The 5,615-nt window shown below is 36.2% G+C and overlaps 2 long non-coding RNA genes across 4 annotated transcripts; one reads left to right on the top strand and one right to left on the bottom strand.

Moving 5' to 3' along the window:
* LOC134223653 (uncharacterized) lies at window positions 1-919 on the bottom strand. Its single transcript, XR_009982658.1, has 3 exons — window positions 614-919; window positions 329-558; window positions 1-266 (listed from the first exon to the last, which is right to left on the bottom strand). It is a non-coding gene; the product is annotated as an uncharacterized LOC134223653 (long non-coding RNA).
* A 779-nt stretch (window positions 920-1,698) lies between these two features.
* On the top strand, window positions 1,699-2,722 carry LOC134223651 (uncharacterized). Of its 3 annotated transcripts, XR_009982657.1 has the most exons (5): window positions 1,699-1,984; window positions 2,078-2,136; window positions 2,193-2,418; window positions 2,490-2,549; window positions 2,624-2,722. It is a non-coding gene; the product is annotated as an uncharacterized LOC134223651 (long non-coding RNA). The 3 variants fall into 3 exon arrangements; XR_009982656.1 differs by having other exon boundaries at window positions 1,699-2,136; XR_009982655.1 differs by having other exon boundaries at window positions 1,699-2,418.
* Window positions 2,723-5,615: the final 2,893 nt, after the last annotated feature.

Here is a 5,615-nt window from a genome sequence, read left to right as displayed (position 1 = left end):
CGTATTATGGTTGCGATGCTCAAAGTTATTTTCTATACAAACCGTTTTCAGATATTGGGAATAGCAACAGTTACAAACAGTAACAAAAGTTGCTTGCCTTCGTCGACAGGTTTAATTTGCAAATAGACATTTTCGATCCGCACCCGCGGCTCGCAACGCGTTTTGTATTTGCCACCTTGAGAAGTTTGATGGTCCGTAAGCTTGGGTTGAGCCCCTGCTTACGTAGTTTGTGTATGCGCCACTCATGGCTAACCTGTTCACAACGCCTGCAAAATAATATAATTTAGAAACAAAATGAACGCCATCAACTATTATTGCTATAAAATACATAATCAATCACCGCCTGCAAAGTTGCTACGGAAGTTATGGCGAAAAACGGTAATGAATAATTCCCCGCTATTGATGACGAAACAACTCTTGTCCGCCGCCGGCGACTGTTGTCGATCTGCTGGTGAAAAATTCTGGCACACTCGCTGGCACAGCGGAAATTTTTCCGCGTTTACGATGCGTCGCGGCTCTTCGTTCATGCACACATTAATGGCAGGAAATCGTACGGATCTGGAAAAGAAAATTTATGAGAAGGAATTCTGTTTAACAAATTGATTTTACTTACATTATTTAGTAGCGAGAAGAATATTCCAGCCAACAGTCCACCATGTTGTAAAGAAAGAAAGTATTGTATTTGTTCTTGAATTTTATATGCTAGTATTAATAGTTCTTAACTATGGATCATTGCACATAAAATTCATTGTTAGGTCCAGTAGAATATAAATAAATTACCTTTATATTGTATATGATTAAGTATTAAATATCGTTGATGATTAATAAATTATGAATGCTGCACATAAATTCGGAATGAAGTCAGTCGAATCTATTTTATGTGATTCACGCATATAAAATATAATGGTAGTTTGATCTCAGTGTAGAACCTCCAAGAAACATATTAATTACAAAGGTCTTATATTTGATCTCCAATCTCAAAAGCGTAACATCCATGGTCTGAAAATGTGGTATCTTCATGGAGTTCAACCTGTCTCATATATTCACCCAGAATAATAATTTCTCATTCTAGAGAACTTGCCTGCAAACCGCAAACGTTGACCACTCCAAGATGAATACACAGCTAGGTGTTTCAATGTGCTCAATTTATGGACGAGAAGAAGGCGGGGTGAAAAATTCATTTTCGGTGCAAAACATAAACAAACCGGCTGGCTCTCCCATACTAAAATCCAAGATGGCTGAATCGTGAATTTGGCAGATTGGAACACCTAGTGGTGTATTCGTCTTGGACCACTCTATGGTACCCAACAGCTATAGTGATACTTCAGTCCCACCATCTTTCCACGGAAATGCATCCTCCAATCTGTGCACTTATTGTGCGTTCAAGCGTTCAAGCCATGGAACCTTATGCGAGATTGGTGTTACGGTCGGTGAAAATCTCTAATAAAATCGTAGATATTTATTCTCCCAACTTTTTTTTTACATTTAGCTGCTACACGTGGGTTGGCATTCGTGAATGACTGATAATCAACTACACAAGTATGTTGGTGTAAGACTTTTCTACAGCGCGTCACAATGCCACAACACTGCCGGCTGGTCCTACTGGTAAGACCTGCTGCGAGCCTGACTCTTTGGGACCCATGTTTTAAGGGACGAAGCGGATGACAGAATATTAACTGGTCACGGCGACACTATTTAGACACTTATAGTACGTTCAGATTATGAGCTATATCACTTGATATAGCGAATCTTGACATGAGATGCCATATGCATTATTTCCAGTGAAAACTAGATGTACAAACACTGATGTCAAGATGCTCTATATCAAGTGATATAGCTCATAATCTGAACGTACTATTATAGCCTATTCAGATTACGCCATTAATGACATCCCGCATAAATGAAAACCATCTACAGTATTCTTGCTACTATTCACTCGCATTAAGGAGTACTGTAGCTAATTGTGTAATCATAGATGTACAATGTAACTATATGTTGACATAGAATCAATACCATACAGCATGTTTCATCGATAGTATCATATGTAATAATGTCATATTTTATTGTTTATTTATAGTGCCTTATCTTCCGTTCTTTCGAAATAAACAATAATAAACTGTAAATAATTTATACAAGGTATGTCAACAACATGATATATGGCTGTGAAATAATTATGTATCTTCTAAATCTAGTTTTGTTTTGTTCCGGTGTTGAATCACAGTTAAGAATTATATCTTCCAATGATAAATATGCGATTAACATATTAGTTCAGCAATGATGCTTAAAAGACCACAGAATTATTTTCCCGTGTAGCTGTTGTTGATTTCGTTGGACAAAACTAGTTCGGTGGAATCAAAATGTTCCTTGTTCAGTTGTTTTGCTGAACTTTCTACTTACTTTTTGTACTTAAAATCATTGGTAAGTAATGAAATTTGTGTAATCCATTCAAATGGTGTTAAATAACAAAATTTTTCTTCAATTCTCAACAGTTATGATTGCGAAAAAGTGTGGAAGAAGAGCTCCCTTAGTCCCAAAATAACGTGATATTGGTAAGTATTTTGTTAATAAGATATGTACTCTGCATATTTATAGTGTAGGGGTTTTCCTCCTGCGTGTTTTGTAGGTAAATTTCGGATTCTCTTGCATGCAGCTTCCCGGATGCCCAAAGAAAAAGCAAAGACAAGCTGGCTCAATTTTACTTTGCTTATATTTTATTTTCAAGGAGATCAAAATATATATCTTACAAATAAATAACTAAGATGTATCAAACACTTGTATTCTTTTTTGTGAGAGAAATGATAACTAATTTCCTTTTACTATAGGTAAGGTAAGGGATACGGTGTGCCGATTTTTGTCATATAATTCTACTATTTGCATACTATATTTCATATTGTTCTCACCTCAAACACGGATTATAACTGGACCATACCACATGTTGTATTATGAAATTAATGTACTGAAAATGCCCTTTTTATACGGTAATTATACTTAACCGCCCATTACCCGTATGCCAATAACAACATACCATACTGTGAATATCATTTATGGTGAGGTTGGTGTATCTTTAGTATAAATAACAGCCAGAACAGTAGAGGTAAAGTTATTTATAGTCATGAACGTTTTGAGAAATAATCCACATATGGTTCATGATTATGCGGGATAATAATTGGCGTTTCAGGGTAAATACGCTTTATGATGTCATTATTTACGTAATATTCCATACATTTTGCGCTGTCAAAAGATACCCGCTAAAAAAAGTCATGAAGAATTTATTACGAACAATTATTACGAGAGAGCTTTCGTTCTAACTGGGATGCAGGAGAAATTCAACAAAACAAAACTGACAAGCGTCACGCTCTCTTTGCCAGAGAGAAAATTCTCTGTTTTCATTTCGTTTCGTAGTTGACAGTCATGCTCTTTCTATCGCAGCAGGGTCGAATGCATGTTAGATGGAAATCTTCTGAGCGCTGAAGAATAACTCAGATTGTGATGGTTTTGTGGAAAGCATTTTATATGAGGGACGATTCAAATATGACGTCCACTACTTTTTGAGATTTCTAGACCCCCCCTCCCCCCTCTGTCACGCTTTTTTGTATACCTAGTATATGCAGTGTCACAAAATCTTAGACCCCCTCCCCCCCTAAAACCTGTGACATCATTGTTGAACGACCCCTGATGGAAAATAATGATGATAATTATTTATTCTCCACTTATTCAACATGAATTGTTTAAAAAACAGATGCTCTCTAGAATTAACATGAAGTATTTAACTTAAACCTAGATTTAATAGAACAAATCGAATAAATTTTCAAAGTTCAAGGGCCAATGCGGAAGACAATTTAAAACGTAGGAATGGTTGTAAACGAATATATTTGATGAATAAACATGATTTCATAAATTGCTTCAATTTTGCTCCTTGAATGGCTTAATATACTTTAGATTTCAACATTTTTCACGTGAGACAACTGTACGATTTGAATGGGATGTATATATAAAGTAGAATAACCTTAAATAAAACATGGATTGGTAATGCATTAATTCATCCAAAATCCAGTTTAAATTATATCACATTCACACGATTCGATTTTGTTAGAAGCTGTATCATTGATTGTGGAGTAGAACGCAATGGTTCAGTTTCCATATTTGAAAAAAAATTGCTGAGTTGCCCTTCATACAAGGAGATACTGGTGCAAATACATTTTGGTTCGATAATATTTCTTGAAAATTGGTCCAATCGTCCTTTTTTATTTATTTGTGAGAATTCCAAAAGTATCTAAATTTTTCTATCAAACCTCCGTTCGATCGTAGTACAGAATCAAAATACTTTTTAAACTTAAAATAAATTGTGGAATAGTCTGATTCCCCGAAGAACGGCGCACCCAACTAATGAATGTAGCCTCGCTCATTATCCTTAATGAGAGCTTCAAATATTCTTCGAAAATCCTTTTCATATTTTTTTTATATTTTTTTCGTAGAAACTTTGCTCAGAAAAATGTTCGATTGTCGCCACACAAATGCTTGATTTCGCCAATTAAATTTTAAAACTCTCCTTGAATTCAACCCTGTATTAGCGTGCAAATGAGGAAACATGGAAACGTCAAGATATATTATCTTGCTGCAGTCTGAACACCTCGTAATAATTGGATACCCTCTCACTTAACAAAGTCATAAATAGCCCAATCTGAATAGGCTATTAGGCTGTGAACCATTCCACCGATTCGTTTAACTTTTAGTTAAAATTTGACAGTTCGATGGTTATTTCGCCGATGGTTATTTTTTTATTTTTTAAACCTATTGGATTTTGAAATTTCTCGCTAATAATCGTTATTTTAATATTGAAGACATTTGAAGACATTTTTAAACGACTGTGAAGACATATATGTCATATATGAAAATATCTTCTGGCATCCCTGTTTCCGACAGAGGAGAGAGGACCGACACTCAGTTATGCTACGTTTTGACAAGGCAAGTGAGTTGAACAACTCAGTTGAATTCAGGTACTGACATCATATTGTTTATGCTACGTTTTGACAGGGCAAGTGAGTTGAACAACTCAGTTGAATTCAATTGATTTGCCAAAAGTTGAACATGTTCAACTTTCTTTTCGTTCAAGTGAATTGAATTAAGGTGTTTACACGTTCAGTTCGCGTTCGATTCAAGCGACTTGCTCAATTCACTTGCCTTGTCTAAACGTAGCATTAGCCCATCGCCAGATCGTAGCCAGGATGTCCTGGGCTATATTTTTTTCATACTGCATTTCAATGATGACAGCGGTCTATGTCTATTGATGATGATGACACCGAGCTTGTCACCGGCTCGGTTGAATTCAATTGATTCTGCCAAAAGTTGAACATGTTCAACTTTCTTTTCGTTCAAGTGAATTGAATTAACGTGTTTACACGTTCAATTCGCGTTCGATTCAAGCGACTTGCTCAATTCACTTGCTTTGTCTAAACGTAGCATTAGGGTCTCGCCGACATTTCTCACCAACACGAACGCAGGTTCGTGGCTGCAAACAATCCCATTTGATTTTGCCGTGCCATGACAGCTGCTCGTGGTTGCAAACAAACCGAGTAAAAGTGTGAGTGAAACGTGCGTGTACGTATACGATCGCT

The sequence above is a fragment of the Armigeres subalbatus genome, chromosome 3 (genome assembly GCF_024139115.2).
Source record: "Armigeres subalbatus isolate Guangzhou_Male chromosome 3, GZ_Asu_2, whole genome shotgun sequence".
NCBI lineage: Eukaryota > Metazoa > Arthropoda > Insecta > Diptera > Culicidae > Armigeres > Armigeres subalbatus.
Note: the sequence above shows the minus strand (reverse complement) of the source record. Positions and strands in the feature narration are given on the sequence as shown.